General features: G+C 46.6%; 1 protein-coding gene and 1 pseudogene across 1 annotated transcript in view; one reads left to right on the top strand and one right to left on the bottom strand.

Moving 5' to 3' along the window:
* LOC109884623 (alpha-(1,3)-fucosyltransferase 4-like) overlaps positions 1–1,609 on the bottom strand; it is a 3,396-nt gene extending 1,787 nt beyond the window's left edge. The window contains exon 1 of the mRNA XM_020476571.2: positions 1–1,609. This exon is cut by the window's left edge and continues 1,787 nt beyond it. The gene's annotated coding sequence lies outside the window, so the exon portion shown is untranslated.
* A 7,941-nt stretch (positions 1,610–9,550) lies between these two features.
* The window catches only part of LOC109909509 (homeobox protein cut-like 1), a 122,523-nt pseudogene continuing 106,873 nt past the window's right edge, over positions 9,551–25,200 (top strand).

Below are 25,200 nucleotides of genomic sequence, written 5' to 3'. Positions count from 1 at the left end.
ACTGATCTCTCCATTCACCTGGTGGAGTCTAGAACTCAGAATAACTGATCTCTCCATTCACCTGGTGGAATCTAGAACTCAGAATAACTGATCTCTCCATTCACCTGGTGGAGTCTAGAACTCAGAATAACTGATCTCTCCATTCACCTGGTGGAGTCTAGAACTCAGAATAACTGATCTCTCCATTCACCTGGTGGAGTCTAGAACTCAGAATAACTGATCTCTCCATTCACCTGGTGGAGTCTAGAACTCAGAATAACTGATCTCTCCATTCACCTGGTGGAGTCTAGTACTCAGAATAACTGATCTCTCCATTCACCTGGTGGAGTCTAGTACTCAGAATAACTGATCTCTCCATTCACCTGGTGGAGTCTAGAACTCAGAATAACTGATCTCTCCATTCACCTGGTGGAGTCTAGAACTCAGAATAACTGATCTCTCCATTCACCTGGTGGAGTCTAGAACTCAGAATAACTGATCTCTCCATTCACCTGGTGGAGTCTAGAACTCAGAATAACTGATCTCTCCATTCACCTGGTGGAGTCTAGAACTCAGAATAACTGATCTCTCCATTCACCTGGTGGAGTCTAGTACTCAGAATAACTGATCTCTCCATTCACCTGGTGTAGTCTAGAACTCAGAATAACTGATCTCTCCATTCACCTGGTGTAGTCTAGAACTCAGAATAACTGATCTCTCCATTCACCTGGTGTAGTCTAGAACTCAGAATAACAGATCTCTCCATTCACCTGGTGTAGTCTAGAACTCAGAATAACTGATCTCTCCATTCACCAGGTGTAGTCTAGAACTCAGAATAACTGATCTCTCCATTCACCTGGTGTAGTCTAGAACTCAGAATAATTGATCTCTCCATTCACCTGGTGGAGTCTAGAACTCAGAATAATTGATCTCTCCATTCACCGGGTGTAGTCTAGAACTCAGAATAACAGATCTCTCCATTCACCTGGTGTAGTCTAGTACTCAGAATAACTGATCTCTCCATTCACCAGGTGTAGTCTAGAACTCAAAATAACGGATGTCTCCATTTACCAGGTGTAGTCTAGAACTCAGAATAACGGATGTCTCCATTCACCAGGTGTAGTCTAGAACTCAGAATAACGGATGTCTCCATTCACCTGGTGTAGTCTAGAACCCAGAATAACAGATCTCTCCATTCACCGGGTGTAGTCTAGAACTCAGAATAACGGATGTCTCCATTCACCAGGTGTAGTCTAGAACTCAGAATAACGGATGTCTCCATTCACCTGGTGTAGTCTAGAACCCAGAATAACAGATCTCTCCATTCACCAGGTGTAGTCTAGAACTCAGAATAACAGATGTCTCCATTCACCTGGTGTAGTCTAGAACCCAGAATAACAGATCTCTCCATTCACCAGGTGTAGTCTAGAACTCAGAATAACAGATGTCTCCATTCACCTGGTGTAGTCTAAAACCCAGAATAACAGATCTCTCCATTCACCTGGTGTAGTCTAGAACTCAGAATAACGGATGTCTTTCACCTGGGATTCCAAGGAGAAAAGTTACGGTCCTTCTCCTTTGTCCCTTGGCTGTGAGAAAAACCAGTCGGCCCGTTCTCAGGCAAACATCAAGTTCCTTTGTCTCTGCTCTGTCAGGAGAGATAAGGATCTCTGCCACTGGGTAATGTGTAGACTAGTTTTGAATGCATGAGCAAACAGATACACCGTTCTGCGCAGAATACTTGACGTGGCAGGCAGCGTGTAACTTCCTGTTACCGGTGAATGGGGTCTTTGTAGCCCTGAGAGGGTAAACATGCTGTCCTGCAGGGTGAGGGCTGCTATGTAGCCCAAAGGTCCTGCTTGGATCAACAACCATGGTTACAATCCAGACCTCTTGATAGAATCTATAGAACAGGGAGGCACAGGCTCAGGCTCAGTGAAACTGTACGTTTCAGAGTGAACAACATAGATAGAAAAATGGCCTATACTGTGCTTGGACCAGGGGTTATTTTCCAGTTGCTTCGTTCTGAAAAGAAACATAATTTTTTCCCCGTTCAATTCCACTGTTCCTGATTAACAAAATAAAGTTCTGAACTGGTTCGGTACAACGACAAAACAAATCAACGGTTTATATCGTTCCTTTCTGTTCTTTTGAAACCTCTGAGATGGATGGTTGCTATGGCATGGGCAAGCTATGGATAGTAGCTAGTTGTTTACATGCATTGGACAGACAAGTATAGGGCACAAGATTTGGTTTTAACACAAACCCAAGCATAGCTGTGGAAGTAGGGGTGCTGTAGGGTGCTGCAGCACCCCCTGAAAAATCTAAATATATATATTTTTTTAAATAAAATAATCTTCACAAAAGCAGTGCACTGGACCTTTACTACTCCCGTATTCAGGGCTGGTCCCGGCCATTATGCTGCCCAATGAGAAACAAAACTAGATGTCTCAGTAAGCTAAATTAGTCTAAAATACTTATTTTCCAGACGTTGAAGTTAGGTTCTGAATGAAAGATTGAAAGTTATTTTCTGTAAGTTTAAAATACATATTTTTCAGGACGTTGAAAAGGCATCTTTTCTGGACGTTTTAGTAATGAAACAGCAGGGAGCAGGGAGCGAACCCTCGACCTTCTAGCCCGAAGTCCAGCGCGCTATGCCGCAAAAGCTTTCTGAACGGTCGATACAGCATTTTCCGGAAGTTGAAATCAGGTTCATTTTCGGTTCTGAATGAAAGTTGAAAATAAGTAATTTATAGATGTCTATGTTTGGTCCAAATTAACCGGACAAAATCTGAACCAACTGTTTCAGATTTTGTCCGGAACAGAACAAAAATCTATGTCTGTGGACATTTTTGGGGGGCAGTTCTGAACCAAACATATGACGGTTCAGATTTGGTACGGACCGGACCAACAACCAATGTCCATGGATATGGAACTCAAGGCCGGTCAGGAACTGCCCCAAAATGAGACATCCAAAAGGCTTCGGCGTTGGACTGTGCTCATGTAACGGATGTGAAACGGCTAGCTTAGTTAGCGGTGCGCGCTAAATAGAGTTTCAATCGGTGACGTCACTTGCTCTGAGACCTTGAAGTAGTAGTTCCCCCCTTGCTCTGCAAGGGCCGCGACTTTTGTGGAGCGATGGGTAACGATGCTTCGTGGGTGACTGTTGTTGATGTGTGCAGAGGGTCCCTGGTTTGCGCCCGGGTATGGGCTAGGGGACGGTCTAAAGTTATACTGTTACATCTGCAAGATGTAAAAAGTGTCCATCTCATCCAGCCTGTAGGCTACAGAAAAGGACACACACTCTTTCTACCATTTCCTAAATTGGATACATGATTTATGTTGGATTATCTTCTTGGCGGAACGTTGGTAGAGCACAGCGTCTCTCCAAAAGCACCCGGAGAGGCCGCTGGGAATGGACAAATCAAATCAATTTTATTTGTCAACATACATATGGTTAGCAGATGTGTAGCGAAATGCTTGTGCTTCTAGTTCCGACAATGCAGTAATAACCAACAAGTAATCTAACCTAACAATTCCAAAACTACTGTCTTATACACAGTGTAAGGGGATAAAGAATATGTACATAAAGATATATGAATGAGTGATGGTACAGAGCGGCATAGGCAAGATGCAGTAGATGGTATCGAGTACAGTATATACGTATGAGATGAGTAATGTAGGGTATGTAAACAAAGTGGCATAGTTAAAGTGGCTAGTGATACATGTATTACATAAAGATGCAGTAGATGATATAGAGTACAGTATATACGTATGAGATGAGTAATGTAGGGTATGTAAACATTATATATATATTTTTTTATTGACTTGTCTGTTGTTATTGTCTTGATTGTTTACTCCATGTGTAACTCTGTGTTGTTGTCTGTTCACACTGCTATGCTTTATCTTGACCAGGTCGCAGTTACAAATGAGAACTCAACTAGCCTACCTGGATAAATAAAGGTGAAATAAAAAAAGTTTTAAAAAGTGGCTAGTGTTATATTTTACATCAATTTCCATCAATTTCCATCAATTTCCATTATTAAAGTGGCTGGAGTTGAGTCAGTGTGTTGGCAGCAGCCACTCAATGTTAGTGGTGGCTGTTTAACAGGCTGATGTCCTTGAGATAGAAGCTGTTTTTCAGTCTCTCGGTCCCAGCTTTGATGCACCTGTACTGACCTCGCCTTCAGGATGATAGCGGGGTAAACAGGCAGTGGCTTGGGTGGTTGTTGTCCTTGATGATCTTTATGGCCTTCCTGTGACATCGGGTGGTGTAGGTGTCCTACAGACGGTGGTGTAGGTGTCCTACAGACGGTGATGTAGGTGTCCTACAGACGGTGATGTAGGTGTCCTACAGACGGTGGTGTAGGTGTCCTGGAGTGCAGGTAGTTTTCGTCCCTGCCTTTGACAGAGTAGGCACAGCTTTAAAAAACCCACATGCACACTGGTTGAGAGAAATTGTCATTGTTTTAAGGGAAGAATTGTGAGGTTTCATGTGCTGTCTTGGTCAGTTTAGCTCAGAAAATGCCACCCTCTTCAATCTGCGCCATAGGCGGCTGCCTAATGAGCAGCCCGGCTTTACCTGTATTAGCTGATCGATATAGCCCTCTGATATAGCCCTCTGATATAGCCCTCTGATATAGCCCTCTGATATAGCCCTCTGATATAGCCCTCTGATATAGCCCTCTGATATAGCCCTCTGATATAGCCCTCTGATATAGCCCTCTGATATAGCCCTCTGCAGCACGGAAAACATTGTTTTTCTCTCACAAAAGTAGTGCAGTAAGCCTTTACTACTCCAGTATTAGCGGACTGATACAGCAGTTTGCAGCGTGGGGAGAAAGTTTGCATGTCATGGCAAGAGTAGGCAGGCCACTTTCCTCTTGAGATGCTGATTTTCCATTACAGTCCACCAGGGGGCTCTATTCGCCCAGTATTGCTGTCGTTTATTTCTCGGCCTCATCGATTGCTTTTGGTATTTCAGAGGTATTTGTGAACAGGAGAATATACACTCAAACAGAACACATATAACACACATCAAGGTGAATAACGTGTAATTAAAACCAAACAAATGTCTTAAGTCCTTTTATCCGGGTCCTTGTTTTATAAGGCACAGGACCACTCATAATGCACTTCAGTCTTCTTAAAATTGTCTGGCTTACAGAGAAGCCATGTTTTATTCAAATGAATGAATAAATTAAAAGAGAGAGAGATTGAAAACGGTGTGAGATTTGAGATGTGAGCTTTTGTGTTCTCGTAGAGGTCTGTGCTAGAAAAACAAGCTACCAGCGAGACTAACTCTCTCTATAGACCTGTCGGGGTGTACAGGCTGTACAGACAGTCTCACTGTTCTGTCCCGTTGTGTGAGAAGACACACACACACACACAATGAGAGGAGGAAGCCAGATGCAGAATGTCTCCAGTGGACTACCCAATCTATTCCCGACATCTAGTCCCTACGTTCCCCCCCTCTGAGAGAGACAGCTAGCAGCCCAGTCAGTGGTACTTCCCATGTCCCAGAACGAGCCTTGTACTCCCTCTCTCTGCATTATTTAACTCTTCTTTCATGTGAACAGTTCTATTTCCAGACAATTCTTTTTGTTTATACATAAAAGGAAGAGTTTTGCATGAAACGATTTAGATCACTGACTGAACACCATGTTGGAGTGAAGATAAACAGGTTTCCTGCAAACATGGATCTGATTGGTTAGTGCTGGTACAGTCAATAATCCATCAAAGTATTGACAGAAGACTAACCAACTAGACACTACAGGTAGAGATGCAGTGTATTACAGGAGACTGAGGCCAGTGACTCTGCTGTGTTGTTTCTCATTACAGAGAAGACTAACCAACTAGACACTACAGGTAGAGATGCAGTGTATTACAGGAGACTGAGGCCAGTGACTCTGCTGTGTTGTTTCTCATTACAGAGAAGACTAACCAACTAGACACTACAGGTAGATATGCAGTGTATTACAGGAGACTGAGGCCAGTGACTCTGCTGTGTTGTTTCTCATTACAGAGAAGACTAACCAACTAGACACTACAGGTAGAGATGCAGTGTATTACAGGAGACTGAGGCCAGTGACTCTGCTGTGTTGTTTCTCATTACAGAGAAGACTAACCAACTAGACACTACAGGTAGAGATGCAGTGTATTACAGGAGACTGAGACCAGTGACTCTGCTGTGCCCTTGTTTATTTTTGCTCGTCTGCCTGTCCTACAGATGAAGATAAGAGGACATGTCATGTCAATGTGTCTGTCTGTCAGTTCGTGTGTGTGTGTGTGTTTAGGCATTTTTCTCCCTGTGATAACACACACTCCTCAAGCTGGGCCCCAGGCTCTTTAACTCATCTTTATCGATTTTTCTCTTTCTATTCTGTTCTCTTTTTTTCTCTCCCTCTACTCTCCCAGGAGATGGGATGTCTCAATTCATTCCAGGGAGGCCCCAGAGAGAGCGAGAGAGAGATAATGCAGAGGGGGGCTCTGAGAGTGCACTGGTCACTGAGGCCCTCGCTGACCCCTGACCTTGATCTTGACATCAGAGGTGACCCCTGGGGTCAAAGGTCATGTGAAAGTGCTGTTTCCGGCGATTCACTCCGCCCGCCGGGTGATGATGATCTTGGCCAGCCTTCCCTAGAGGTTGCTGGTTCGAATCCCTGCGCCGACTAGGCACTTAATCAGAATTGCTCCTGTAAGTCGCTCTGGATAAGAGTGTCTGCTAAATTACTCAAATGCCAATGTCGTGGGGATCTCAACCTCAGACCCACCCAGGGCCACACATCCATGTCTGCCTCTCCCCCACAACCATGGCCGGGCCCGCCAAGAGCATCCGCCCTCACAGGCTTAGTTAATGAGGAGAGAAAGTGAGACAGTGGCGAGAGGCTGTGGGTGAGAGCCAGAATATCTGTTTGTTTCAACAGAACACTCTGGAAAGGAGATATGTCTGATGGCCCCTTTCAGCCTTGGAATTCAGATCAGATGTACATAAACTGCTTGCTAAAAGTACAATTCTAAATGACGCATCAGCAGATCACGCACATCCAAAAGCTAAAACAAAAAAGACAACATTCTTCGTATGATCTGACCTCACTACACACAAAAACGAGTTCCCCATTCCTGTGACTCTGTTGTGGGAAGTCAAGAATAACAACAGAAATTCATAAGCCTGTAGGTGTTCTCTCAAACCGGTCTTTCTGGTTGTATTGGGGAGCATCATACCCTACCTAGGACAAGTCTGAGTCGACAGACAGAACAACAGCGCATGAAGGAAGAGCTCTTCTCCCTAAATTATGGCCTTAAGTCAGGTGTGAAACTACGTATCAGCCCTCACTTAGAATATAACACAAACGGTTCAAAATAGCTTTAACCGTGTAATCAATGATGAAGTGAAGTAATTATTACATTTTTTTTTTTTAAACAGGTCCAAATGTAATTGAAGGGGCACTATATCTTGGCTGTGAAATAATAAAATGTCTATGATTAGAATGCAAAAAAAAGCTATGAAATGTAATTTGACAGCCTAAAAGCTAGGCACACAAAGAGGCCATTAAAAGTGTCATTAGCCTAAAGGGCAGTCAGTCGGGTGGATTAAACACAAATAACTCAATTGGAAAATGCAATCAGGGCTCTGGTTGATAAAAAGTCAAATCAATTCAAAACAATGCAACACTTTAAAGGCCCAATACAGCTGTTTTTATCTCAATATCAAATCATTTCTGGGTAACAACTTTAAACATCTGCTATCTGAGCAGCTAACCAATCGCTGCAGCTGTACATAGTCCATCGGGAAATAGCCCACCCAATTTACCTACCTCATCCCCATACTGTTTTTATTTATTTACTTTTCTGCTCTTTTGCACACCAATATCTCTACCTGTACATGACCATCTGATCATTCATCACTCCAGTGTTAATCTGCTAAATTGTAATTATTCGCCTACCTCCTCATGCCTTTTGCACACAATGTATATAGACTCCCCTTTTTTTTCTACTGTGTTATTGACTTGTTAATTGTTTACTCCATGTGTAACTCTGTGTTGTCTGTTCACACTGCTATGCTTTATCTTGGCCAGGTCGCAGTTGTAAATGAGAACTTGTTCTCAACTGGCCTACCTGGTTAAATAAAGGTGTTCTCAACTAGCCTACCTGGTTAAATAAAGGTGTTCTCAACTAGCCTACCTGGTTAAATAAAGGTGTTCTCAACTAGCCTACCTGGTTAAATAAAGGTGTTCTCAACTAGTCTACCTGGTTAAATAAAGGTGTTCTCAACTAGCCTACCTGGTTAAATAAAGGTGTTCTCAACTAGCCTACCTGGTTAAATAAAGGTGTTCTCAACTAGCCTACCTGGTTAAATAAAGGTGTTCTCAACTAGCCTACCTGGTTAAATAAAGGTGTTCTCAACTAGCCTACCTGGTTAAATAAAGGTGTTCTCAACTAGCCTACCTGGTTAAATAAAGGTGTTCTCAACTAGTCTACCTGGTTAAATAAAGGTGTTCTCAACTAGCCTACCTGGTTAAATAAAGGTGAAATAAAAAAATAAATAAAAAACAATTAAGTACCTTACTGTAATAGTTGTACATTAAAATGGTCAAAAAGAAACAAAACTCGTTTTTGTTGTTGCTATTTTTTAGCTAAATCGTCATTCCAAATCGAAAACTCTGGAATCTTTCTATATTTCAGACTTTCCGACTAGAGGATCACTGGCATCATGATTTGACCTAGTTTTTTTTTTCTTTCAGAGTTTGCAGTTGTATTGAAAGCAACATATTTCTCACTGCAATAATTTTGTTAGGACTGTCTGGGATTGGTCCGTGTGGGAAACTGAAAACTAGCTGTTATTGGCAGAGAGGTTTATTTCCCTTTGTTATTGGTCTATTAACTAATTTACCGCCTGGTGATGTCACCAACTCCACCCATGCAAAAGCTGCTGAATAGAAGGTCCACACAATCTACGTGTGTTCAAGCAGCAACTATCAGGAAATAAGACTGATCCATTTTTTTTCTCTCACACTTTTACAGTGTTGGTTTCATCAGCTGTTGTACAATATAATACAAAACATAGAGAGGGGGGGGAGTGGACTTTTAAGTTAACAATGCAATGCTTCAAGTGTGAATGATTACGACTGTCAATGGGTCCTAATTTGGTGTGCACTGCATGTGTGCACTGCTATTACTAATTGTAATGATAAGCACAGCCTAAAGAAAAGTTATGACAAACGTAAAAAATCTTTGGATAAATGGTTAAAAGTTGTCATTAAAATATATAAAAAACAATGATGTATGTAAGTAAGACATGCAAGCGTGTGTTTTCTGAGTGAAAACCAAACAATATATATATATATATATATATGTATACATATACCCATATAGAACTCTAGTCCATATTTTACCATCTAGAACATTGTCAGCACCCACTCTACTCTTTGGCAGTATTCAAAACAGTAGGTTCCCGTTCAATAAAGTCCATTCCTCACCACTCTTTAATAAGCGAAGGGACTGTTTGAGAATTCCGCTCCGTGTTTTCTCGGTATCCCCTGAACTCCAACCCTCGCTCTCTCTGTCAGCTTCTCATTCCGTCTCAATATGCCTCAAGATGGCGGCCAATGCGGGATCAATGTTTCAATATTGGAAGCGCTTTGATTTACAACAACTGCAGGTCAGTTTTTTTTTTCTCCTTAATTTGAGTTGCTTTGTACTATTTCAATATTTATTTTGCTAAGATCGCTGCATTGGATATGTTTTAGTTTCGAAATGGCTTTTCTGTCGGTATTTCGATCCGCTCGTAGTGAGACAGACCTCTTCTCGTATTGATCAAAGTGGTTTTCTCGCTGATCGGAAATTGATCCTCTTTGTTCAATTCTCATCGATCGGCTGGCGCCCTGGTGACGGCGTGGGGGTCACGTCGTTACCGCATAAAACCACAATGCTGAGTTCCGGAACAGACCATAATATCCCCCAGAAATACACACATGTCTCCATGTCAACTTTTGTTTGTGTTGTTGTTGTTGTTGCATGAAGTAGCCAGCCAGCTAACTGCTTGTTAGCTTGGTCTGTAGCTTGCGTTTGTTGGTCTTTAGAGAGAGAAATAAAACCCCATGAAGTGCGTCTATGATGCGATAACGCTGTGATCAGTGATGACCTCCCCGGCTGTCAGATCAGACACGTTTGAGTTTGACAGTAACTTTCTAGCCCAATGGATTTGAACACATTCGGTGCATTTTTTGTGATGAACGTGTTAAAACAGCCATCACTACTAACACACAGAGAGACTGCTGCCTACATACAGACTTTAAATCACTGGCCACTTTAATAAATGGATCACTAGTCACTTTAATAATGTTTACATATCTTGCATTACTCATCTCATATGTATATTCTGTATTTTATACCATCTATTGCATCTTGCATATGCCGCTCGGTCATTGCTCATCCATATATTTATATATTTATATATTCTTATGCCATCCCTTTTAGAGTTGTGTTAATTAGTTCGTTGTTGTGGAATTGTTAGATATTACATGTTAGATATTACTGTACTGTCGGGAACTAGACGCACAAGCATTTCACTACACTCGCAATAACATCTGCTAACCATGTGTATATGAACGATTTGATTTGATATCAAAACAACGAGTTAGTTAACAGCTAAAGATAGCCTGTGTTGTTGTCGAATCCCAGAAGTGGTAGCATGAGTGGCAACAGCACAGCAGCTGTCTAACCCCTTTAAGCGCTCTTCTCATCTTTTTGGTTACACTTTTAACCAACACGAAAACATTAGTGTAGGAAATTGTATTTGTATGCCAGACAAGTGCCACATTTTGGCCTGCTTACTAGCAATCAACGTTATATTTGTGGCAAAACATTTCATTATTTTTAGTCCGGTAGGTTCTCAATTTGGCTGTAGGTGGAAATGTACCATTTTAGGAGGTGGGGAAAAAAACGCCGATTTTATAGTAGAGGGAAAAAATGGTGAGACATATACTTATCACGTTCAATAAGGGTTGTAGTCTAAATGTGCTTGGTCATATGCGGACTATGCTTCACTCATACCTTATAATCATGGCTCATCTTCATTTATCAAAATGTATTTGATCCTTTCTGATGTTGCCTGTGATTCATCTACAGATGAAATGATTTCAGTAATGTGCACCCCCCCCTCTTCCCCCCCCCCTCCCTCCTCTCCCCCCCCCCCCCTCCTCTTTCCCCCCCTCCCTCCTCTCCCCCCCCCCCTCCTCTTTCCCCCCCTCCCTCCTCTTTCCCCCCCCTCCCTCCTCTTTCCCCCCCCTCCCTCCTCTTTCCCCCCCTCCCTCCTCTTTCCCCCCCTCCCTCCTCTTTCCCCCCCCTCCCTCCTCTTTCCCCCCCTCCCTCCTCTTTCCCCCCCCTCCCTCCTCTTTCCCCCCCTCCCTCCTCTTTCCCCCCCCTCCCTCCCTCTTTCCCCCCCTCCCTCCTCTTTCCCCCCCTCCCTCCTCTTCCCCCCCCTCCCTCCTCTCCCTTCCCCTCCCTCCTCTCCCCTCCCCTCCCTCCTCTTCCCTTCCTCCTCTCCCCCCCCCCTTCCTCTTTGAAGTGGAGTGTCTACATTTTGTCTAGGATCTGTTTTTTTCTTCATACACTGCACAGCCAGGACATGAAATATGCATCCCATAAGTTTGTGATAAGGCCCTGGGTAATTATGGCAAAGGCCCATCAGAAGCTGTTAGTCAGGACAGTGAATCTGGGTGCGGAGCAGAGACCAGTAGACTTATCTGGATGATATGAACCAGCCTGTCTGGAGGTTAGGACCAGATGGAGCTGTGTTCTCTCAGAACATTCACTGGCTATTATTGATGACATCTTATTTACTGGCCCTCCCACTGTGCTGCCTTCTCCCACTGTGCTGCCTGCTCCCACTGTGCTGCCTGCTCCCACTGTGCTGCCTGCTCCCACTGTGCTGCCTGCTCCCACTGTGCTGCCTGCTCCCACTGTGCTGCTTTCTCCCACTGTGCTGCCTTCTCCCACTGTGCTGCCTGCTCCCATTATGCTGCCTGCTCCCACTGTGCTGCCTGCTCCCACTGTGCTGCCTTCTCCCACTGTGCTGCCTTCTCCCACTGTGCTGCCTGCTCCCACTGCGCTGCCTGCTCCCACTGTGCTGCCTGCTCCCACTGTGCTGCCTGCTCCCACTGTGCTGCCTGCTCCCACTGTGCTGCCTGCTCCCACTGTGCTGCCTGCTCCCACTGTGCTGCCTTCTCCCACTGTGCCGCCTGCTCCCACTGTGCCGCCTTCTCCCACTGTGCCGCCTTCTCCCACTGTGCTGCCTTCTCCCACTGTGCTGCCTGCTCCCACTGTGCTGCCCTGCTCCCACTGTGCTGCCTGCTCCCACTGTGCTGCCTTCTCCCACTGTGCTGCCTGCTCCCATTGTGCTGCCTGCTCCCACTGTGCTGCCTTCTCCCACTGTGCTGCCTTCCAAGAAGAATCTCTGATCAACACGGCCTGTCTGTCTGTCTGGAGGTTAGAACCAGCCAGAGCTGTGTGTTCTCAGAACAGTCCGTCTGTCTGTCTGGAGGTTAGAACCAGCCAGAGCTGTGTGTTCTCAGAACAGTCCATCTGTCTGTCTGTACTCAGGCTTGCAAACTTTGTAGCTGCCTCCCTCCCTCTCTGACCAGAAGCTTGTGCTTATAGTAGTGGATTCTGCCAGAGGCGTCATGCCCATAGGGGGCACATGGGCACCTGACCCCCTCAGATTTGTCCTGTTTAATAATCTTATTACAATTAGATGCCTTTTCTGAAGTTGGCTTTAGCTAGCCTAGTTAGGTTCCCAACTCCCACGAGCTACCAAGAAGCCTTATAGGCTATTCATCAAGTTATAGCAGCCATCTTTTCTAAATATCTTTATCTTAAGTGGCAGACTTTAGGTTGGTAGACTACAAAAACGAGCAATAACTAAATGTACTGAACAAGACTCGTTTTCCTTTAAATCTTTTACCCAGGTTTTTAGCAGAGATTCAGAGAATCATATTGTATTTCTTTAAGAAGAAAAATAGATCCACCCGTCAGGAGAATAGACGGCTGAAGAAGTGCCCTTTAAAATGTCATAAAAATAGACCTATTTTGACATTGCATAATGATTATGCCTCTAGATTGCAGGGAAAAGCTGTTTCGTTTTTAAATACAACATTTTCCAACTTACAGACTCTCCTGTATGCTGCGGCATTACATTAGGTGTGTGTTTTGTCATAAATTCTGTAACAGCAGCACAACCGAACAGACATCAATAGTTGATGCGTTTGTCCAGGGCTTAAATAGCAGCCTGCCTGTTCATAGCCATTAAACCCCCATTTGATCTGTGACTCTTTTATTCCCTCAATGAGAAACAGCTACTGGACAAAGAGAGCTTTGAGCTGTTAGTCAGTCTCTCTGGCTCCCCAGGTTAGGGTTAGAGAGAGCTTTGAGCTGTTTGTCTCTCTGGCTCCCCAGGTTAGGGTTAGAGAGAGCTTTGAGCTGTTTGTCTCTCTGACTCCCCAGGTTAGGGTTAGAGAGAGCTGTTAGTCTCTCTGGCTCCCCAGGTTAGGGTTAGAGAGAGCTTTGAGCTGTTAGTCTCTCTGGCTCCCCAGGTTATTGTTAGAGAGAGCTGTTAGTCTCTCTGGCTCCCCAGGTTAGGGTTAGAGAGAGCTGTTAGTCTCTCTGGCTCCCCAGGTTAGGGTTAGAGAGAGCTGTTAGTCTCTCTGGCTCCCCAGGTTAGGGTTAGAGAGAGCTGTTAGTCTCTCTGGCTCCCCAGGTTAGGGTTAGAGAGAGCTTTGAGCTGTTAGTCTCTCTGGCTCCCCAGGTTAGGGTTAGAGAGAGCTGTTAGTCTCTCTGGCTCCCCGGGTTAGGGTTAGAGAGAGCTTTGAGCTGTTAGTCTCTCTGGCTCCCCAGGTTAGGGTTAGAGAGAGCTGTTAGTCTCTCTGGCTCCCCAGGTTAGGGTTAGAGAGAGCTTTGAGCTGTTAGTCTCTCTGTCTCCCCAGGTTAGGGTTAGAGAGAGCTGTTAGTCTCTCTGGCTCCCCAGGTTAGGGTTAGAGAGAGCTTTGAGCTGTTAGTCTCTCTGGCTCCCCAGGTTATTGTTAGAGAGAGCTGTTAGTCTCTCTGGCTCCCCAGGTTAGGGTTAGAGAGAGCTGTTAGTCTCTCTGGCTCCCCAGGTTAGGGTTAGAGAGAGCTTTGAGCTGTTAGTCTCTCTGGCTCCCCAGGTTAGGGTTAGAGAGAGCTGTTAGTCTCTCTGGCTCCCCAGGTTAGGGTTAGAGAGAGCTGTTAGTCTCTCTGACTCCCCAGGTTAGGGTTAGAGAGAGCTTTGAGCTGTTAGTCTCTCTGGCTCCCCAGGTTAGGGTTAGAGAGAGCTGTTAGTCTCTCTGGCTCCCCAGGTTAGGGTTAGAGAGAGCTGTTAGTCTCTCTGGCTCCCCAGGTTAGGGTTAGAGAGAGCTTTGAGCTGTTAGTCTCTCTGGCTCCCCGGGTTAGGGTTAGAGAGAGCTTTGAGCTGTTAGTCTCTCTGGCTCCCCAGGTTAGGGTTAGAGAGAGCTGTTAGTCTCTCTGGCTCCCCAGGTTAGGGTTAGAGAGAGCTTTGAGCTGTTAGTCTCTCTGTCTCCCCAGGTTAGGGTTAGAGAGAGCTGTTAGTCTCTCTGGCTCCCCAGGTTAGGGTTAGAGAGAGCTGTTAGTCTCTCTGGCTCCCCAGGTTAGGGTTAGAGAGAGCTGTTAGTCTCTCTGGCTCCCCAGGTTAGGGTTAGAGAGAGCTTTGAGCTGTTAGTCTCTCTGACTCCCCAGGTTAGGGTTAGAGAGCTGTTAGTCTCTCTGGCTCCCCAGGTTAGGGTTAGAGAGAGCTGTTAGTCTCTCTGGCTCCCCAAGTTAGGGTTAGAGAGAGCTGTTAGTCTCTCTGGCTCCCCAGGTTAGGGTTAGAGAGAGCTGTTAGTCTCTCTGACTCCCCAGGTTAGGGTTAGAGAGAGCTTTGAGCTGTTAGTTTCTTTCTTTCCCAGGTTTAGACTCTAAATGACAGTGTTACAACGCCTGCATTTCTTTTAGCGAGAAAATAGAGGGTGGCGATGAATACGGACAGAGAAGGTTTTAACGCCCATATTAACAGTCAGGTACAGCTACAGTTGAGTTTCTTTACGAGGCTTTTCTTCCTGAGATGCCTCCGAGTCAGAGTGGAGATGCCTCAGAGTCAGACAGAGTGGAGATGCCTCGGAGTCAGAGTGGAGATGCCTCCGAGTCAGTCAGAGTGGAGATGCCTCCGAGTCAGAGTGGAGATGCCTCAGAGTCAGACAGAGTGGAGATGCCTCAGAGTCAGACAGAGTGGAGATGCCTCAGAGTCAGACAGATGCCTCAGAGTCAGACAGAGTGGAGATGCCTCAGAGTCAGACAGAGTGGCTCAGAGTCAGACAGATGCCTCAGAGTCAGTCAGAGTGGCGATGCCTCAGAGTCAGTCAGAGTGGAGATGCCTCAAATAGAACAACATGCATTGATTTCCTTCTACCTTCTTAAAAGTGTCCAACTCATAAAATGTGCCTAATTCATACACTACGTGGTCAAAAGTATGTGAATTCAGCTATTTCAGCCACACCTGTTGCTGATATCGAGCACAAAACCTTGCAATCTCAATAGACAAAAGATTTTCTGTAGGATGGACCCAGTAACTGACTGGCTGGCTGATGACACTATGTCTGGACCCAGTAACTGACTGGCTGATGACACTGTCTGGACCCAGTAACTGACTGGCTGATGACACTATGTCTGGACCCAGTAACTGACTGGCTGATGACACTATGTCTGGACCCAGTAACTGACTGGCTGATGACACTATGTCTGGACCCAGTAACTGACTGGCTGATGACACTATGTCTGGACCCAGTAACTGACTGACTGATGACACTATGTCTGGACCCAGTAACTGACTGACTGGCTGATGACACTATGTCTGGACCCAGTAACTGATTGACTGGCTGATGACACTATGTCTGGACCCAGTAACTGACTGGCTGATGACACTATGTCTGGACCCAGTAACTGACTGACTGGCTGATGACACTATGTCTGGACCCAGTAACTGACTGACTGGCTGATAACACTATGTCTGGACCCAGTAACTGACTGGCTGATGACACTATGTCTGGACCCAGTAACTGACTGACTGGCTGATGACACTATGTCTGGACCCAGTAACTGACTGACTGGCTGATAACACTATGTCTGGACCCAGTAACTGACTGGCTGACGACACTATGTCTGGACCCAGTAACTGACTGGCTGACGACACTATGTCTGGACCCAGTAACTGACTGGCTGGCTGATGACACAATGTCTGGACCCAGTAACTGACTGATGACACTATGTCTGGACCCAGTAACTGACTGACTGGCTGGCTGATGACACTATGTATGGACCCAGTAACTGACGACACTATGTCTGGACCCAGTAACTGACGACACTATGTCTGGACCCAGTAACTGACTGACTGATGACACGAGGTCTGGACCCAGTAACTGACTGGCTGATGACACTATGTCTGGACCCAGTAACTGACTGACTGATGACACTATGTCTGGACCCAGTAACTGACTGATGACACTATGTCTGGACCCAGTAACTGACTGACTGGCTGGCTGATGACACTATGTATGGACCCAGTAACTGACGACACTATGTCTGGACCCAGTAACTGGCTGGCTGATGACACTATGTCTGGACCCAGTAACTGACTGACTGGCTGATAACACTATGTCTGGACCCAGTAACTGACTGACTGATGACACTATGTCTGGACCCAGTAACTGACTGACTGGCTGATGACACTATGTCTGGACCCAGTAACTGACTGACTGGCTGATAACACTATGTCTGGACCCAGTAACTGACTGGCTGACGACACTATGTCTGGACCCAGTAACTGACTGGCTGATGACACTATGTCTGGACCCAGTAACTGACTGACTGGCTGATAACACTATGTCTGGACCCAGTAACTGACTGGCTGACGACACTATGTCTGGACCCAGTAACTGACTGGCTGACGACACTATGTCTGGACCCAGTAACTGACTGGCTGGCTGATGACACAATGTCTGGACCCAGTAACTGACTGGCTGATGACACTATGTCTGGACCCAGTAACTGACGACACTATGTCTGGACCCAGTAACTGACGACACTATGTCTGGACCCAGTAACTGACTGACTGATGACACGAGGTCTGGACCCAGTAACTGACTGGCTGATGACACTATGTCTGGACCCAGTAACTGACTGACTGATGACACTATGTCTGGACCCAGTAACTGACTGACTGATGACACTATGTCTGGACCCAGTAACTGACTGACTGATGACACTATGTCTGGACCCAGTAACTGACTGACTGGCTGATGACACTATGTCTGGACCCAGTAATTGACTGACTGGCTGATGACACTATGTCTGGACCCAGTAACTGACTGGCTGATGACGACACTATGTCTGGACCCAGTAACTGACTGACTGATGACACTATGTCTGGACCCAGTAACTGACTGACTGGCTGATGACACTATGTCTGGACCCAGTAATTGACTGACTGGCTGATGACACTATGTCTGGACCCAGTAACTGACTGGCTGATGACGACACTATGTCTGGACCCAGTAACTGACTGGCTGATGACACTATGTCTGGACCCAGTAACTGACTGACTGGCTGGCTGATGACAATATGTATGGACCCAGTAACTGACGACACTATGCCTGGACCCAGTAACTGACTGGCTGATGACACTATGTCTGGACCCAGTAACTGACTGACTGGCTGGCTGATGACAATATGTATGGACCCAGTAACTGACGACACTATGCCTGGACCCAGTAACTGGCTGGCTGATGACACTATGTCTGGACCCAGTAACTGACTGGCTGATGACACTATGTCTGGACCCAGTAACTGACTGACTGGCTGATGACACTATGTCTGGACCCAGTAACTGACTGACTGGCTGATGACACTATGTCTGGACCCAGTAACTGGCTGGCTGATGACACTATGTCTGGACCCAGTAACTGACTGACTGGCTGACGACACTATGTCTGGACCCAGTAACTGACTGGCTGATGACACTATGTCTGGACCCAGTAACTGACTGATGACACTATGTCTGGACTCAGTAACTGACTGACTGGCTGATAACACCTTGTCTGGACCCAGTAACTGACTGGCTGACTGATGACACTATGTCTGGACTCAGTAACTGACTGGCTGACGACACTATGTCTGGACCCAGTAACTGACGACACTATGTCTGGACCCAGTAACTGACTGACTGATGACACTATGTCTGGACCCAGTAACTGACTGGCTGATGACACTATGTCTGGACCCAGTAACTGACTGATTGGCTGGCTGATGACACTATGTCTGGACCCAGTAACTGACTGGCTGACAACACTATGTCTGGACCTAGTAACTGACTGGCTGACACTATGTCTGGACCCAGTAACTGACTGGCTGACACTATGTCTGGACCCAGTAACTGACTGGCTGATGACACTATGTCTGGACCTAGTAACTGACTGGCTGACACTATGTCTGGACCCAGTATCTGACTGGCTGACACTATGTCTGGACCCAGTATCTGACTGGCTGATGACACTATGTCTGGACCCAGTAACTGACTGGCTGATGACACTATGTCTGGACCCAGTAACTGACTGGCTGATGACACTATGTCTGGACCCAGTAACTGACTGGCTGGCTGACGGCACTATGTCTGGACCCAGTAACTGACTGGCTGACGACACTATGTCTGGACCAAGTAACTGACTGGCTGACGACACTATGTCTGGACCCAGTAACTGACTGACTGATGACACTATGTCTGGACCCAGTAACTGGCTGGCTGATGACACTATGTCTGGACCCAGTAACTGACTGGCTGGCTGACGACACTATGTCTGGACCCAGTAACTGACTGACTGTTGATACTATGTCTGGACCCAGTAACTGACTGACTGGCTGACGACACTATGTCTGGACCCAGTAACTGACTGGCTGGCTGATGACACTATGTCTGGACCCAGTAACTGACTGACTGGCTGATGACACTATGTCTGGACCCAGTAACTGACTGGCTGACGACACTATGTCTGGACCCAGTAACTGACTGGCTGACGACACTATGTCTGGACCCGGTAACTGACTGGCTGATGACACTATGTCTGGACCCAGTAACTGACTGGCTGATGACACTATGTCTGGACCCAGTAACTGACTGGCTGATGACACTATGTCTGGACCCAGTAACTGACTGGCTGGCTGACGGCACTATGTCTGGACCCAGTAACTGACTGGCTGACGACACTATGTCTGGACCCAGTAACTGACTGGCTGACGACACTATGTCTGGACCCAGTAACTGACTGACTGATGACACTATGTCTGGACCCAGTAACTGACTGGCTGATGACACTATGTCTGGACCCAGTAACTGACTGACTGGCTGACGACACTATGTCTGGACCCAGTAATTGACTGACTGATGATACTATGTCTGGACCCAGTAACTGACTGACTGGCTGATGACACTATGTCTGGACCCAGTAACTGACTGGCTGATGACACTATGTCTGGACCCAGTAACTGACTGACTGATGACACTATGTCTGGATCCAGTAACTGACTGACTGACTAGCTGACGACACTATGTCTGGACCCAGTAACTGACTGACTGACTGGCTGACGACACTATGTCTGGACCCAGTAACTGACTGACTGACTGGCTGACGACACTATGTCTGGACCCAGTAACTGACTGGCTGACGACACTATGTCTGGACCCGGTAACTGACTGGCTGATGACACTATGTCTGGACCCAGTAACTGACGACACTATGTCTGGACCCAGTAACTGACGACACTATGTCTGGACCCAGTAACTGATGACACTATGTCTGGACCCAGTAACTGACTGACTGACTGGCTGACGACACTATGTCTGGACCCAGTAACTGACTGGCAGACTGGCTGATGACACTATGTCTGGACCCAGTTTCTGACGACACTATGTCTGGACCCAGTAACTGACTGGCTGACGACACTATGTCTGGACCCAGTAACTGATGACACTACGTCTGGACCCAGTAACTGGACACAGTGTTTTTCATTAGTGCCGGCTGTCGGCTAATCAGTGGGTTACAGACATTTTCAGCTGGCTATATTTCCACTTCATATTAACTAGGCTACTTTTCATCTAAAAGTTTCGATTCGCTAGTCCATCAAGCCCTCTCCTGCTACAATGAATGATATGCTGCTTCTAGCAAGCTATTGATACGATAGACTCCTGTTAGTCACAAAGCGAGCGCCGATAGGGAAACGCAGCAGAGAGGACGAGGTGAAACGAGGTTTCACTTTCACCAAAATATGTCCAAAATAAACCTAATGTGTTTTATTGATACGATAGACTCTTGTTAGTCACAAAGCGAGCGCCGATAGGGAAACGCAGCAGAGAGGACGAGGTGAAACAAGAGGTTTCACTTTCACCAAAATATATCCAAAATAAACCTAATGTGTTTTATTGATACGATAGACTCTTGTTAGTCACAAAGCGAGCGCCGATAGGGAAACGCATCAGAGATGACGAGGTGAAACAAGAGGTTTCAAAATAAACCTAATCTGTTTCAATGGGACCTTAGCTTGTCACCTACCTTCCTGCGTTTGGGACAACGACTCCCATTGTTAGGGTGGCGACATGAGCATCTTGTCATTACACACAGATCTCTGGTTGCAGAGAGAGTGATGCTCGTGAATTTTTGTAATCCCTTGTAATGTAAGTGGTAACAATGAGTCAATCCTCTTATTTTGTTTTGCGTACCTCATAGGCCTACTAAAGTCAACCATGGAGACGTGGCGAATAGTAGACTATGTACTGTGTGTTGATTGGCGTACAGTAGACGATGTACTGTGTGTTGATTGGCGTACAGTAGACTATGTACTGTGTGTTGATTGGCCACCGAACAGGAAGTGTTGACTAGTTTTATTAAAAAAAGGTGTCAAACCGACTGAATAAAGTCTCTCTTATATCCCTTTGCTATTCGTTAATCATTACCATGTGGTTATATGTCCATAGTATCACATCGGGGCAGTAAACCAACGGATTTCCCAGGTTTCCTTTCCTAGGACGTCAGGGCCTCGCTAGACAGTGACGTTGGAGTCCCAGGTTTCCTTTCCTAGGACGTCAGGGCCTCGCCAGACAGTGACGTTGGAGTCCCAGGTTTCCTTTCCTAGGACGTCAGGGCCTCGCCGGACAGTGACGTTGGAGTCACTCTCGTCTCGTTAGTCAGTGTAGCACCTCACCGAACCACAGCCGGTCATTTGGTTCCTTAATTTGCATAAACTACAGATATACCGAGGCTTTTTGGAGATTATTCTGAAAACATTTGATGAAGTTGGTGAATCATCACTGCAGGAACAATAGGTAGTGGAGACTCGTTCTGGTCCAAATATGGTCGTTAGGGCCCTCAAGGCATCCAGGCATTAAAATGGGATGTTTTGACCTCAGCAGTGAATCAACAAGTTTATCATAAGAAATAACAGAATGCATCAAGGACTCGTATTTCCTGCATCTTCCTGAAGAGGCAACGAGAACCTGCGTGTGTGTGCAGTGTGTCTGTGTGTGTGTGTGTGCAGAGCGTGTGTGTGTGTGTGTGCAGAGTGTGTGTGTGTGTCTGTGTGTGTGCAGAGCGTGTGTGTGTCTGTGTGTGTGCAGAGCGTATGTGTGTGTGTGTGTGTGTGTGCAGTGTGTGTGTGTGTGCAGTGTGTGTGTGTGTGTGTGTGTGTCTGTGTGTGTGTGTGTGTGCAGTGCGTGTGTGTGTGTGTGTGTGTGTGCGCGCGCGTGTGTGTGCAGAGCGTGTGTGTGTCTGTCTGTGTGTGTGTGTCTGTGTGTGTCTGTGTGTGTGCGCGCGTGTGTGTGTGTGCAGAGCGTGTGTGTGTGTGCAGAGCGTGTCTGGGTGTGTGTGCAGTGCATGTGACTACCACTTTGCGTAGCCGTTAGCGATGATGCTAATGAAAACAGTCTTCTGGTAGGTATGAAAGGCTTTCCCAAAACCCTTCTCAATTAAATGTTGGAAGGTCCTGCACAGTTATCCCAGCCTACACTATTAAAATGCTCAGAATTGAAGAAATGTGCTCATTTTTTCTCTCATCTCTATCAGGAAGCCTGAAAGTACAGGCTGAGTGGGCAGGGAGATTATATTCATGAGTTCACCTTGACTGACAGCTCTTTGAAACACCCTTATGGTCATTGCCAGGTAACAAGGTAAACAATGGATCACATGTCACTGATGACAAGGTAAAAAAAATGGGCCACATGTCATTCTAAGCCTAAATAGTATGCCTCATCACATTTTCTCCTCAAAATGCTCTCATGGTCAACAGAGCTGGTCATGAACTGGATATCAGACAGACAGCAGCGATACACCACTGAGTTTCTATTGTTTTGTAGCTAATTACAGAATTATATTTAGGGGCGGCAGGTAGCCTAGTGGTTAGAGGCAGGTAGCCTAGTGGTTAGAGGCAGGTAGCCTAGTGGTTAGAGGCAGGTAGCCTAGTGGTTAGAGGCAGGTAGCCTAGTGGTTAGAGGCAGGTAGCCTAGTGGTTAGAGTGTTACACCAGTAACCGAAAGGTTGCTAGATCGAATTCTTCGAGCTGACAAGGTACAAATCTGTCATTCTGCCCCTGAACAAGGCAGTTATCCCACTGTTCCCCGGTAGGCCCTCATTGTAAATAAGAACTTGTTCTTAACTGACTTGACTAGTTAAATAAAGGTTAAATAAAGACATAAAGACAGATTACACTTCACTGATACAGTTTATCAGAATTAGTAATGCCTGAGACTCCTTACGAGCTTAGACATAAAGGAGTGTACACAAACACAGCGTACCATAACTGGACCTGGACAATGTAATAATGCCTCTTCATTAGCATTTATAAATGACAATATGTCCAGGGTTGTATGTATTGATCTGACATTCTATTCGATCGTTTACAATAGGCCAGCAAAGCCGAAATATTGATCAACATGAACACTCATCAGGAATAAAAGTGAGACATAATGGCGAGACATCATGGCGAGACATCATGGCGAGACATCATGGCGAGACATCATGGCGAGACATCATGGCGAGACATCATGGCGAGACATAATGGCGAGACATCATGGCGAGACATCATGGCGAGACATCATGGCGAGACATCATGGCGATGTCTCGCCAGTTACAGTTACTGGGTCCAGACATAGTGTCATCAGCCAGTCAGCCATGGAAATGGCACCTGGCCGCCCTGTAGTGGAAATGGCACCCGGCCACCCTGTAGTGGAAATGGCACCTGGCTGGCCTCCCTGTAGTGGAAATGGCACCCGGCCACCCTGTAGTGGAAATGGCACCCGACCACCCTGTAGTGGAAATGTCACCCGGCCACCCTGTAGTGGAAATGTCACCCGGCCACCCTGTAGTGGCAATGTCACCCGGCCACCCTGTAGTGGCAATGTCACCCGGCCACCCTGTAGTGGAAATGGCATCCGACCACCCTGTAGTGGAAATGTCACCCGGCCACCCTGTAGTGGAAATGGCACCCGGCCACCCTGTAGTGGCAATGTCACCCGGCCACCCTGTAGTGGAAATGGCACCCGACCACCTTGTAGTGGAAATGGCACCTGGCCATCCTGTAGTGGAAATGGCACCTGGCCACCCTGTAGTGGAAATGGCACCTGGCCTCCCTGTAGTGGAAATGGCACCTGGCCTCCCTGTAGTGGAAATGGCACCTGGCCTCCCTGTAGTGGAAATGGCACCTGGCCTCCCTGTAGTGGAAATGGCACCTGGCCACCCTGTAGTGGAAATGGCACCTGGCCACCCTGTAGTGGAAATGGCACCTGGCCACCCTGTAGTGGAAATGGCACCTGGCCACCCTGTAGTGGAAATGGCACCTGGCCTCCCTGTAGTGGAAATGGCACCTGGCCACCCTGTAGTGGAAATGGCACCTGGCCTCCCTGTAGTGGAAATGGCACCTGGCCACCCTGTAGTGGAAATGGCACCTGGCCACCCTGTAGTGGAAATGGCACCTGGCCTCCCTGTAGTGGAAATGGCACCTGGCCTCCCTGTAGTGTACAGGACCTCATTGATTCGTACAATTTGTAACACTAATCTCCCATCTGAATGCTTGAAAAAAAAAATATATATATACAAAGTAAAAATGTGATATCATAGCACGTAGAAGTGAATTAATTATGCTTTAAGAAAAGCAACCAGCAGAGGGGGAGGGGGACCTATGTACTATGCTTCAATCAAACAGGCATCAGATGGACAGATCAGACCTCTCACACTGGGCAGACAGGGGTCCTGGGATGGACACATCAGGCCTCTCACTGGGCAGACAGGGGTCTTGGGATGGACACATCAGGCCTCTCACACTGGGCAGACAGGGGTCCTGGGATGGACACATCAGGCCTCTCACACTGGGCAGACAGGGGTCCTGGGATGGACACATCAGGCCTCTCACACTGGGCAGACAGGGGTCCTGGGATGGACACATCAGGCCTCTCACACTGGGCAGACAGGGGTCCTGGGATGGACACATCAGGCCTCTCACACTGGGCAGACAGGGGTCCTGGGATGGACACATCAGGCCTCTCACACTGGGCAGACAGGGGTCCTGGGATGGACACATCAGGCCTCTCACTGGGCAGACAGGGGTCCTGGGATGGACACATCAGGCCTCTCACACTGGGCAGACAGGGGTCCTGGGATGGACAGATCAGGCCTCTCTCACCTTCGGCTATGAGGGGTTAGTTACCAGTGTCCTTCGGCTATGAGGGGTTAGTTACCAGTGTCCTTCGGCTATGAGGGGTTAGTTACCAGTGTCCTTCGGCTATGAGGGGTTAGTTACCAGTGTCCTTCGGCTATGAGGGGTTAGTTAACAGTGTCCTTCGGCTATGAGGGGTTAGTTACCAGTGTCCTTCTGCTATGAGGGGTTAGTTACCAGTGTCCTTCGGCTATGAGGGGTTAGTTACCAGTGTCCTTCGGCTATGAGGGGTTAGTTACCAGTGTCCTTCGGCTATGAGGGGTTAGTTACCAGTGTCCTTCTGCTATGAAAGGGTTAGTTACTAGTATTGTTCCTCTATGAAAGGGTTAGTTACTAGTATTGTTTTGTGAAAAGGGTTAGTTAGTAGTATTGTTTTGCTATAAAGGGTTAGTTAGTAGTATTGTTCCT

This window comes from Oncorhynchus kisutch, linkage group LG18 (assembly GCF_002021735.2).
Source record: "Oncorhynchus kisutch isolate 150728-3 linkage group LG18, Okis_V2, whole genome shotgun sequence".
Classification (NCBI taxonomy): Eukaryota; Metazoa; Chordata; class Actinopteri; order Salmoniformes; family Salmonidae; genus Oncorhynchus; species Oncorhynchus kisutch.
Note: the sequence above shows the minus strand (reverse complement) of the source record. Positions and strands in the feature narration are given on the sequence as shown.